The sequence below is a fragment of the Sturnira hondurensis genome, unplaced genomic scaffold (genome assembly GCF_014824575.4).
Source record: "Sturnira hondurensis isolate 20B ecotype Veracruz unplaced genomic scaffold, ASM1482457v3 Scaffold0005626, whole genome shotgun sequence".
Classification (NCBI taxonomy): domain Eukaryota; kingdom Metazoa; phylum Chordata; class Mammalia; order Chiroptera; family Phyllostomidae; genus Sturnira; species Sturnira hondurensis.
The window spans coordinates 13,221-25,718 of record NW_028078257.1 but is presented as its reverse complement, the minus strand read 5'-3'; the positions used below and the strand labels follow the sequence as shown (position 1 = coordinate 25,718).

The 12,498-nt window shown below is 46.7% G+C and overlaps 1 long non-coding RNA gene across 3 annotated transcripts in view; it reads right to left on the bottom strand.

Annotated features, from left to right (window-relative positions):
* LOC118988050 (uncharacterized) overlaps positions 1-9,556 on the bottom strand; it is an 11,763-nt gene extending 2,207 nt beyond the window's left edge. The window contains exons 1-3 of one of the 3 annotated variants that reach the window (XR_005066708.1): positions 9,445-9,556; positions 9,026-9,328; positions 267-278 (exon numbers count right to left, since the gene is read on the bottom strand). This is a non-coding gene — a long non-coding RNA (uncharacterized LOC118988050). Of the gene's footprint in view, positions 1-266; positions 279-1,812; positions 1,824-9,015; positions 9,329-9,444 lie in introns of those variants that run through there. The other 2 variants (XR_005066709.1, XR_005066707.1) reach the window with 2 other exon arrangements.
* Positions 9,557-12,498: the final 2,942 nt, after the last annotated feature.

Genomic DNA, 12,498 nt, shown 5'->3' with positions numbered 1-12,498 from the left:
TGGCCTCTCCAAGCCCCTGTCTTATCCTCTGTCCTTGCAGCTGAAGAGGGAGGAGCATGAATGCAAATCTGTCTCAGATCTTGTCTCAACCCCAAGCCTGACGACCTCCTGCTGGTAATTTCCTGAGGTCAGAGGAAGGACCAGGTGTTGGTTTCATTAAGAGTTGATTTTACCCAATAAAACTGTCTTCAAAGGAGCATCAGTCACACCCTTTGCACTGAGCAGAGCCCAGGGGACTTGCACTATCAGAGTTCCCAAGGCAAGACCCACAGTGCCCCCTGGTGCCCCCAGGATGAATGTCATTCTCCATGTGAGTAGCTCAACCCATTGACTACTTTGGAGGCCTTAATAGGCGCCAGACAGTTGGTGAGTGTTTTATATGCACCCCCCTCACCAGATATCTTAATTATCCAAAATGATCCTTGTGCTGAAGGCACCTTCCAATGGTCAGGGAGCTGACCTTGTGAGGGTATGATTTTCCAAGAACCGCCCCCCCCCCTCCGGACAGTGATGAGTTAAGGCTCCAATCCAGGAGATGGACCTCAGAGACTGACCTGTGAATGCCCTCTCTGTCTGGCCCCTCTCCATATCCCTTATCCTCATCCTCTTCCAAGTCAGGTCCCAGCCTGCTGACTCCCTAAGTCCCAGCCCTGCCTTCTGTGTGTAGGTGCAGCATCCCCCTGAATCTGCTCTGACGGCGCTCAGATCTCCCTGGTGTTGGAATCTGTGTTTCCCAGTGAAACCCGGATCTCTGTGCACAGAGGTGGGGACCTGTCCACCATTGCAGATAACACAGTGAGACATTAGGGTTCAGCTTGGGATCCTCAGGAGAATTAGATCAGAATTCCTTTTATAACATTGCCAAGGCCATTGAGTTTGGATGACTGTCAAAATAGGAAGAGAAATATTTTAATATTGATAAATATGATTGGCAATGTGCATTGTTACCTAGTATCTCAAATAAATGTATTCATATTCACTCAAGTGCTGCTGAGAATATAATGTAATTAATTCACCTGGGAAATGCTGGAGGCATTGCGGTTGGAGTTGATGGTGCAGCCCTGCAGTGGCTCATGTGCACAGACAGACAGACAGACCCCTGACTCACTCCTGGAGTTTGGTCTGATAGACAGTGGAGAGGGGACCAGGCTCTAGTGCCTGACACACGCCCCCCACTGTCCCCAGCTGAGGGGACCACAGCGGCTCCTCTCTGCCCTTCCCACCCTGGGGCTTCCACTCCTCACGATCACACCTTAGGGTCCCCATGGGCCCCTCTGGCCACTCCTGCAGGCCAGTGCTCACACCTGTGCCGTGGATCTCCTGACCACCTGGGAGATCACCTGTGAGTGCCATTCTGGGAGATTTCACCTTCAAAACATGATGTGTGGATGTGAGTGAAGCAAATACACCCCACTGTGGAGAATAGCTAGTCTTCCATTCACATTAAAAAACCACAAAAACAAATAAACAGAAAAACACCTTAGGATTCTCCTTCTGTCTACGTCTCTGCCCAAAGCATCACTTTATGACTTGTGTAACATTTATGACATGATCTTCCCAATGCGATGGATTCTTGAACCAATATTTACACAAAGTCAATGCAGACTTTGTCAGTCATTACACTCCTAACAAAAAGTGTGTTTGATGGCCCAGCTTCATCTTCAGGATTGCCGGTGCATTTAATACCTTGTCTTTTGAATGGCAGTGTTGTCGAAACTTGTTATAAAGCTCCCTTGTTTCTGTGTGCCCTCAGTACTCCTGGTTTGGGTGGAAATTGGAGCAGCCACCTCTCCCTAGTGCATCATATGCTTCATGGGTCCCTCCTTTCCTCCTGGTGGCTGTATGTACTGCAGGGACAGTTACCCAAGGTCACCTCCTCCAACTTGCTCTGTCCAATATGGTGGCCACAAGCCACAGGCAGCTGTTGAGCATGAAATGTGGACATTCCAGTGGAGGGGTGCTGTAGTTCTGAAACACACACACAATTTCAAAGACTTTGTATAAAGTAATGTAAAATATGTCGATATTTGAAGATTTTATTCCCATTGAAATATAGCCTTATGAACAATAAGGCAGTGGTCCCTGACCTGTGTGGCTCAGTTGGCTGGGTAACCGGTTCGATTCCAAATCAGGTCACATGCTTGGGTTGTGGTTTAAGCCCCCAGTTGGGTCTTGTGCAAGAGACAACTGATCACTGCTTTTCTCCTTCATCGATGTTTCTCTCCCTCTTTCTGCCCTCTCTAAAAATAAATAAGCAAAATCTTTAGGAAAAGGTTAGAGCAGTGATATTTTCTGCAGCTATTTCTGGAAGAATGTATAAGACATGCTGCATGTGATGGTCTTGGATATGGAGAGCCAGAGCAGAGCCCGAGAGAGGAATGTGGGCCCATGTGATTTATTAGAGAGTATCCTTAAGAGAAACCTAAGAGGGAGACTGGGGAGCTGGGTGAGGAAGGTAAGAAGGGAAGCCTGGCCTCTGCCTGACCTATCAGGAGCTCTGGAGCATAAGTTCCACACCACTGGGTGTGATGCCTTAAAGGTGAGGGGGACAGGGCTTGTATATTCCCACACTAGTCAGTCATTGGCTACAGAAGGGACTGGGTATCTCCCAAGCCCCTCTTTGCAAGGTGACTTCAGTCTTCAGAGATGAACCTCTGCAGAGGTTCATCTATGTGTGTGAACAATTAGCCAGAGCCCCCTCCATTGCTGGTCAGTGGGCACACCAACTGAGCTGCAGTACCAATAGCATTGACTACAGGTATCATCCGCAAATTTTCTGCTGATGTGCATGTATTAGCTAGTGTTCAAATTCTAATTCATCACATATAGTCTAAAGAATGCCATGCATTCCCCAAACAAAAACCCTGTTACCCCACAGAATGCAAATCAGACCACCTTCACTCACACTTCCTTTCTTTTGCACTGACTGCTAATGAAGCAGTGAGGTAGCATCCACGTTGCCCTGGAGGAAATCCATATGTCCCAGGAACATTATATCCAATTCAACTACTGGCTTAGGGAGCAGAGCAGGGTTTTTGGTGGGTTTCAGCCCTCATTGGTGTGGGGAGGTTCTTTCTCTCTGCTCACACTGCTGATAGGATGAGCCTGGTGATGTTAGGATGCAGCTCCCATTACAAACCGTCACTGTGAGGCAGGTGCATCATGCCAGGCTACACAGAAGCACTCAGCTTCATCCTCCGGCTGCATCCCCACAATGGTGAGACAGTTCGGTCCTTGAGGACAGAGCCTGAAAAAAGTTTGGGGACAAATGTCAGGTGTTTGACCATCTGGTAGATGAGCCAAGGAGGAGCTTGGACAAGGTTCTTCAGGAGTCATCCTGGAGAACTCCCAGTTGTGACTGGTCTCCTACTCACAGAGCAATTGGGGCTGACTGTCAGTCCAGGCCTCATGGTGAGGGAAGGCTCCTGAGTCACTACAAGCTAGGAGCTGACAGCTGAGGAGAACAGAAAGAGATGCCCGTGAGCACTGCAGTTAGGCCAAATCCTCCACAAGGCTGCTTGTTCTTGCCATGTCCCCAGCACCCAGGAAGTCTGCCCTGACCTGTGCAGAGTCTCTCAAAGAGGACAGTGGTCCAGGACATGTTGGCAATGTTCCTGCACATACTTCCTGAGGACCTCGCAGCTGGGGCTGAACTCCTCCAACTCCAAATCTTCTGTCTCCACCCCTTCTGTGAAGGGTGGTCTTCACACAAATCTCCCATCCAGTTTCCTGCTTGCACCCAGGGCTAAGTCCCAGTAGGGTAAACACCCTGCTAGGTGAAGCGAGGGTGGAAAGAAGGGAGGGGTGAGGAGGGCTTTGCTTATGTTTTCCTTCTTCCTGTCATCCGCCCTGCCTGACTGTGAGGGTCACCACAGCTGCCTAGGCACACCTGGTGGGCACCTGTGGAAAATGCAAATGCTGCTCCTTGAAAAGCTTCACAGCTGGGCCCCAGGTCCTGACAAACAGATACATGATCCCACAGTGTCCCCTGCTTCTCACATATCCAAAAAGATACCCAGCCCTGACAAATTCAACTTTGGGTCTCCAGCTAACTTCTTCTAAAACAAACCTCAGTTGTTTCTCAAACACTCCCAAGTAAAACTGTTCCCTTTCAAGTCAAAATGGAGGGCTTGACATCCTAGAATTCAACCAGATATTTTATATCACACACCGTCTGTGGCCCCTGGAGCATTCTGCCAGAAAGAGGTGCATGTGGTGATCTGCAGACTTCTTTCTCTGATTGACCCAGGAGCCTGGTCATTTATGGACCTAGGGTGGGGAATCAGGGAACCTGAGATTCTGTGTTTGTGTTTATGTAATAAGGCTTTTCCCAACTGATGGGGGAAGGATGGAGAGGTGGGCATGGCCCTGATCTCTGGGACTGGGTTGAATATTTTGGCTACGTCAGTGCTCTCTTTAATTCAGTGAGATGGTGGCCCCCACATTGTAAGACGACTCAGGCAACTTCAGGGGTCTTGGAGCTGAAAGGCTGAGGCACCAGTAAGTCTCTGGAGATTATCTGCCTCCCAAATATTTGAACCCTACATGGATCCTCAAGAGGTGACAGTGGCTTGCAATTACATGATAAGAGAATAAGAGAGGAAAGAAAACAGAGCAATTTGCTTAATACATGTGTACATGCACATGAATATATTCATAATGAAATAAACAGGACATACTCGTGACACAGTCCTCATGTATACAAGTGGTCACAGCTGGTATCTACACCTCCCTTCTTTTACTGCCCTTTCTCTATTCCCTTGGCCGTCAGCAAGCAGCTCAGCTGTTTGTGGGTCTGGCTCTGGTGCAGCAACCTGAACCTTTATTCTTGAAGGGTCTGGGCTATTAGCAGTCCTGTTGGACTCCCAGGTCTACCTTGGATTATGGAAGTTCCTGCAGCAGAGTCCATGCATTAAGGCCATCTTGACCAGTACTGCCACTTGGTTCATGGGGCCATTGGATGAAGCCAGGGTGGCTAACTACTAGCCACAGAACAGCTCATCCTATGCATGTAATTTTAATTTTTTTCAATTACAGTTTATTGTCAGTATTATTCTGTATTAGTTTCAGGCAGACAACATAATGGTCAGACAATCATATACTTTACAAAATGTTCCTCCTGAGATTTTCAGTAGCCACCTGGCACCATATGTAGTTATCACAATAGTATTAACTATATTTCTTATACTGTACTTTACATCCCCATGACTGTTTTGTAACTCTCAGTCTCTTCACCTTTTACACCCAGTCCCCCAACTTTCCTCCCCTCTGGCAACCATCAGCCTGCTCTCTGTGTCTCTGAGTTTGCTTCTGTTTTGTTTGTTCATTTATATTGTTCTTTAGATTCCACATAGAAGTAAAACTATATGGTATTTTTCTTCCTCTGACTGACATTTCACTGAGTATAATGCCTTCTAGGTCCATCCATGCTGTTTCAAATGGTAAAACTTTGTTCTTTTTTAGGACTGAGCAATATTCCACTGTATATCACAGTTTTTTATTCACTCGCTTATTGATGGGCACTTGGGTTGCTTTCATATCTTGGCTATAGTACATAATTCTGCAGTGAACATAAGGGTGCGTGTATTCTTTCGAATCAGTAATCTTGGATTTCTTCACCACCCCCTTGATTTTTAAAAGTCTCTCCTGAGGTCACAGATTGATGTGCATTCATATGGGATACAAATATTTTTGCTTCTTTTCCTACTCAGAGAGGTCTATTCACATACCTCTTTTCCAAATTTATTTTCACACCAATTTTCCAACATGTTCCTTCCAAGTCCCTGACCACCCGTCCAAACTAATGACTCAAAATACAATTGCATACCTGGCCATTTCTCCTTCCAAAGTGCACAATGAGGTGAACTGCTGGAAGTTCTGCACACTGGGAAGATTTCCTGTAACCACTGTTCTTCAGAGAGAACCCAGAGAGGGGCTATATGCTGTGGCTCTCCTCTCTTTGGTGGTTCTTGTGGGTTGAGCAGAACCATCTGTAAACCAGCCTTGAGGCTCATCTTCCTCTGACAGATGACTGTTGAAAGCTCTGCATGGAGCCAGGGGGCCACGCTGGGAGACAGAAGACAGTGGAGCAGGACTAGGGACCATGGGCATTCGAACCAATTCATGAAACATGCTTGTGCTTTCAGGAACGGCTTGGGTCTGGTCGCAGAAACACCACTTTCCTTTGTTAATGGAGTGTTGCTGTGCATGCTCAGCTTTACGCCTTGGTGGGTCCAACAACACCGAGTTTCTGATAGGCAGCTCAAGCCACAAGCTAACTACACTCTGGAACTGGAGAAGTAACCTCAAAATGGACTCAAGGATACCTAGGGCCCACTGTGAGATGGACTGCAATAACACTCCACTGGTTTCCCGTCTCCATGTGCCCTACTCTGCTTGGAAGGCCACAATGATGTTTTCAGTCTCTTGGAATCAGTGACAGTTCAAAGACAATGTCCAGGAGTTTCTAAAAAGTCTGTGACTTTCTTTCCCCCAATGCACACTTATCCTGATAAAAAAAAAGCCATTGGTTCCCTTTGGGGAAGGCGGGGAGAACAATCAGCAGTGCACATTTTCAGCAGTGTGCCAGGATCCTTCCTCAAGGGGGCTCTGTCCCCCCATCACTCAAGGGATTCTGGGTCTGTGAACTGGCTCATATCAGGAACTGCCTGAGGGGCTGTGACTCTCTGCTTTTGTGACTTGAGTCAGCCTTTTGTTCTCTTGACCTAGAAGTTTTCTGTTTATACAGATCAAGTGAGAATTTAGTGGTGTTTCTATCTGTTTTATTTCTAGGAACACAGTGATTAACTAGCCAGTGTCTGTACATGTCAGGTTATTCTCATTGCGGCTTTGACTCTGTTATCACCTACACTATCCACAGTCACCTTGCCTTTGGCAGCTGGTGCCTTCACTTGGCCCCTGCCCTCCCTAAATCCCTAAATCACTCCCATTGCATTTCGTTTTCTGATTGAGGGGCTGCTGCCCCCTCTGAAAGACTTGGCCTAGAGAATCGAGATCATGGAGCCCTTCAAGGGTGTTAAGGCTCCTTCATACAATAATTTCTCAAAATATTGGTGGAAAATATGTTGTTTGAACCCTGCCAGTGTGGGTCAGTAGGTCTTCAATGATAAATTCATTTTATATTCCAATGTCCCTCCTGCTCTGAATCTCTTCTACATAAAACCACAGTAGGTGAAGCTTTTCCAGTTGGCTCACTATGGGCTATCCTTTGATCTGTTATAGCCAATGAATTAAACCATTAGAGCTTTTCCTAAGTCCCCGATTCTGCATGAAATATCAACACATTCAACCTGATCCGACATTATGCTCCTTCCACCATTATCCTGCATCCTTAGTATCTGTTCCCACACATACTCTTAGGAATTCTGTCTGTATAAACTAGAAGAATCCAGTAGTCTTTTTGGAGTGTAATGTACCTCCTGGTAGGTCCTGGAGGGACTGGCTGGGACTTGTGTCCAATTATAGGTCTAGTAGTAAACAGAGAGGTGTGAATGAGTCCTGAGGATAAACAGCAGTGCCTTGCATGGCAACTGCCTCAGGGTGGTCACACCTTTCCAGGGAATATAGGGTTAATCCTATCAGACAGAGGCGGAAAGACCTATACCACTGGGTGTGAGGAGGCTGCTTCTGTTGAAGTGGGGTGGGGAGCTTCTTCCACTGGCAAAGAAGACTCACCAGAATTGAGAGACTCAATATGCCTAGCTTCATCAAGTTCTTCCCGCACCTTCCCTTAACAACTTATGAGATCCCAGTCTAATTTAGCCAATCAAAAGAAGAGGTTCTGCATTTGATTTTCAGCAATTTCAGTCAACTGGTACATGGCTTAAAGCTTTCTTTCAGAGCACACCTACAAGCTCTTAAGTCATTTATAGGTCTCTTGAGCTGAGAATGGAAATCCCCGAGCTCATCTCTGTCTCCCAGCACTTTATCCAGTAATATTAGGAGCAAGCAACCAATGTCACAATACTTCCTAGTGTTCAAAAATTATTCAGGAACATCATTTACAGAATCATTTAGCTCCATGTTCCTTTTAAGTGACTGATTAGAAGTATCCAATGCAGAAACATTGTTTATCTCGATAAATAGGTCAGCACTTGGATGATCTATGCTCCCTTTACTAATGGAATAGAGTCATTAACATCATTACAGCTAATCAGATTAAACAACCAATTCCAGAAATCTCAGAATCACTAGAGAAAACTCATCATTAAAATTCTATTTATTTAGAATGACTCAAGGTCAATAAATACAAAACATCTTTATTAAATCTGTATTTGTCAGAGTTCTCCAGAGAAACAGAATATATACAATAAAAATCAGTTCACAAAGTTTGGGAGGCTGAGAAGTCCCGCAGTCCACTGCAAGCTGGAGAACCAAGAAAGCCAGTGGTACAATTCAGTCTGCAACGAAACACCAGAGGATTGGGAGCGAACAGTGTCAGCTCTGGTTTGAGTCCCAAAAGTGAAGAACTGCAGTACCACTCTCTGAGGACAGGAAGAGATGGATATCTATGACTAAGCAGAGAAAAAATTCCCCCTTCCTTCACCTTTTGTTCAATCCAGGCCTGCAAGTGATAGATGATGTCCATCAGCATTGGCAAGAGCGATATGCTTCACTCAGTCTATGCATTTAAATGTGAATACCTTCCAGAGGCATCTTCCCAGCAACCAAAAGAGAATGTTTTACCAGCTCTCTGGGCACCCTTATCCCAGCCAAGTTAACAGATAACATTTAGTACATAATGTTCACCATCACACTGCTGTCGGAAGTTGCAGAGAGTGGCACGTTTAGGGAACATTTCACACATTCACTGAGGAAGCTGTCATAGTCTTAAGACAACAAACCCAAGAGCATATTTCCTTTTGTGGAAGGGAGAGGAGTTGAGAGGGAAGTGAACTCTACACATGCTGCATGAAGCCCCTCTGCAGGGTGGGAGAGCATCTGCAGAGCAAGGAAGGAGCCTTTTGATCTCACTTCCTCATGAACTTTCACCACTGTGGAACACTGTTAGGGTTCCTATATGAGCTACAGTAATAATCAGCCTCATCCTCAGCCTGGAGCCCAGAGATGGTCAGGGAGGCTGTGTTGCCGGACTTGCTGCCAGAGAAGCGATCGGGAATTCCTGAGGCCCGATTTTTGTCATAATATACCAGGAGTTTGGGGGCCTTTCCCGGTTGTTGCTGGTACCAGGAGACACAACTGCATAACCCAACATCATTGCTGCTTCCTGCACAGGAGATGGTGACTGACTGTCCAGGAGACCCAGACACTGAGGGCGGCTGAGTCAGGGGAGCCTGGGCCCAGGAACCTGAAGAAAGCAAAAATACACTCAGTGCTCAGTTCAGTACTGGGCCAGGGTGAGCCTGAGGAGGAGACAAAGTATCAGCCCAGTTGTCCCCAAGGTCCCCTCCTGGGAGGCCTCACCTGAACCCTGTGTGAGGAGGGTGATGAGGAGCAGAGCCCAGGCCATGGTGGAGACCCCCCAAGAGTGTTGCCTTCTGAGACCCCAACACTGAGCCTGGCTCTCCCACAACCTCTCTTATCCCCTCTTCCTGCCTCAGAGGAGGGAGTGGTCTCCATGCAAATCTGCTTCCTGCAACTCCCTCTCCTCACCCCACTCTGACCTCACTCTTGATTTAGGAGCTTCTGCTCACACTGGACAGGACATTAATCTGAGAGAATTAAAATGGTTTGACATGGTTTATTCTCACTCAGAAAGCACTGACAGCATTACTTGAGTGTCTATGAAATGGAGCCGTCTTGCAGGTCCCTGTTCTTTCTACTGTAGGAATCAAGGTGGTTTCTGGCTGCTGAATACAGGGACTTCACCTCCTTCACAAGACATCTGGGAGGCAGGTAAGGACAGGATCTGAAGTTGGCTAGAGAAAATCCAGTCACTCCACAATACAAGGAGAAAAGGCAAAACTGGCAGGTCTTGTTGAAGTTCCTCAGTGGAAATGAGTCCTCATGTATTTTTTGTCCTAACCTCTATGGTGTCTGAGAATCAGGGATGTCTATTGCTATACCCACAAGTAAAAATATTAGGATACAACACATATATGACATCTCCCACCCTCAATCACCCACACCCAAGGATGTCAGGGAAAAGGTCTTTTAAGACATCATACAGGTCAGGGGAAATCTCAGTTAGTACTGGTAGCTTCCCCAAATGCAGACAATGCTGCCCCCTGCTGGCGTCGGATAACTCAATCTGACTGGGAGCTGGGAGAATCTGCTCTGTTAGCTTCTCTTCTTTTTATTCCCAGCCAGCTCAGCAACAGGTCCCTAGGTATTCCTTACATCCCTCTGAACTCATTTATCTTTTTATTCCTTTTCCTTTAGAATGGAATGGCACCTGCCTAACATAGAAGTCCAGACCCTCCCCACAGAACCATTGAGCTTGTCTAGTACCCATCTGGTCACAGGGTTTGTGTTCCGGATGTAGATCTTGGGTGTGGAGCATTAGATGTGAAATGAAATCAATTGCAGGAGGAAAAGTGGATGAAAAAAGCAGGACAAAGTGAGGACAGATTGACATCCCACAATGTTGAAGCACAACATATCCACGAAGGAGAGAGAGAGTGCTCAGTAGGATTTGTTACCACCTAATGGACAGCAGGAATTGGAAATCTTGTGTTTGAGGTTCTTAGAGGTGACAAGTCATGACTGGCAAAGATCCCAACTCCTGGAATTGTCCTCAGACTGTGTTCATCTGTCACATGGGACACACAATGTTCTTTATCATACCCTTTACTTAGTACATTGAGTTGACCTCACCTGACAGCTATCTGTATTTGTGAGGCAAAATCTCCCTGATCCACAGCAAGACACATGGCTTTGTGTATTTTTCTGGGAGGAGATGGATTTTCAAAACTGACATATCAGGAATGATTGGTTCTGGCCAGAATGGAATGGAAATGTCCTCAGGAGATAAGTGGAGGTTCTATGAAGAAAAGTGCTCAGAAAACACGATTTTTGTGTTGCTGTTCACTATGCATCATGGACATTGTGAAGAGGAAAGAGAGGTGACACCCTGCCCAACGGAGGGCACAGGTGTACGGCAGTCTCAGGCACTGGGGGAAAGGGAATGGGACAAGGGAGGAAGTGACAGTCTTCTATTTGACACAGCAATTTCAGTGGGGGTCCTCCAACCATCTAAGTGCTGTATGATGTGGTTTAGAGAATAATGTCTCTAGTGTGACATAATAGTAAAGTGGTAGTAATCAATGACCTGTTCAGAGATCAATCCATCAGACCTGGGATCAAGTAGCCTATTCCTTGTCACCGGGTAAAACCGTACAGAGGACCACTGGCTGCATTCCAATTACCCACATAGCATAACAAGAAGCCAATCTTCGATATCCACTAGGTTCCACCTTGTCCTCATTCCTAGTTCTGATGGGACCAGAAACAATTCAAAGCCCTCACACTGTGGGGGTCCCCATTCTCATTGAACACCATTCTATATATGAACAACAGTAATAATCAGCCTCGTCCTCAGCCTGGAGACCAGAGATGGTCAGGGAGGCTGTGTTGCCAGATTTGCTGTCAGAAAAACAACCAGGAATTCCTGAGGGCCGACTGCTGACACTACAAATCAGGAGTTTGGGTGTTGTTTCCAGTTGTTGTTGGTACCAGGAGACATCATTAGTATACCCAACATCATTGCTGCTTCCTGCACAGGAGACAGTGACCGACTGCCCCAGAGCCCTGGGCACTGAGGGAGTCTGAGTCAGGGCAGCCTGGGCCCAGGACCCTGCAAAGAGCAAAATCATGCTCAGTACTGAGTTCAGTGCAGAACCAGGTGAGCCTGAGGAGGAGACAAAGAATTAGCCCAGATGTCCCCAAGGTCCCTTCCCTGGAGGCCTCATCTAAGCCCGGAGTGAAAATGGTAAGGAGGAGCAGAGCCCAGGCCATGGTCGAGATCCCCCAAGTGTTGCCTTCTGAGCCCCCAAGCTTGGTTCTGGCTTCTCTTATTCCCTCTTCCTGCCTCAGGGGAGGGAGTGGTCTCTATGCAAATTTACTACCTGCACCTGCCTCTCCTCACCTCATTATGACTTGATACTTACTCTGGAGGTTTCAGCACACCCAACAGCACAACTAATTGACATGGTTTATTCTCACTCAGAACACACTGAGACCAATAACTCAGGTGCCTAGGAATGGAGCCCACCTGGATGTGTCTGTCCTTCCTACTGTAGGAAGCGGGGGGTTTCTGGCTCAGGAATACAGAGACTTCCCTTCTGAGACATCTGGGAGGAGGACGAGGTCTTATGTTGGCTAGAAAAAAACAATTAATCCATTATTCAAGGACCACAGGCAAGGCTGACATCTCTTTCCCTCTTCAACCTTTTCTTGAAGCTCTTCAGTCTAAATGAATCCCCATATATTCTTTGTCCGAATCTCTACGGTGTCTGAGATTCAGGGATATTTACGGCCACTCCCACAAGTAAAACTATTGGGATACAACATATACAT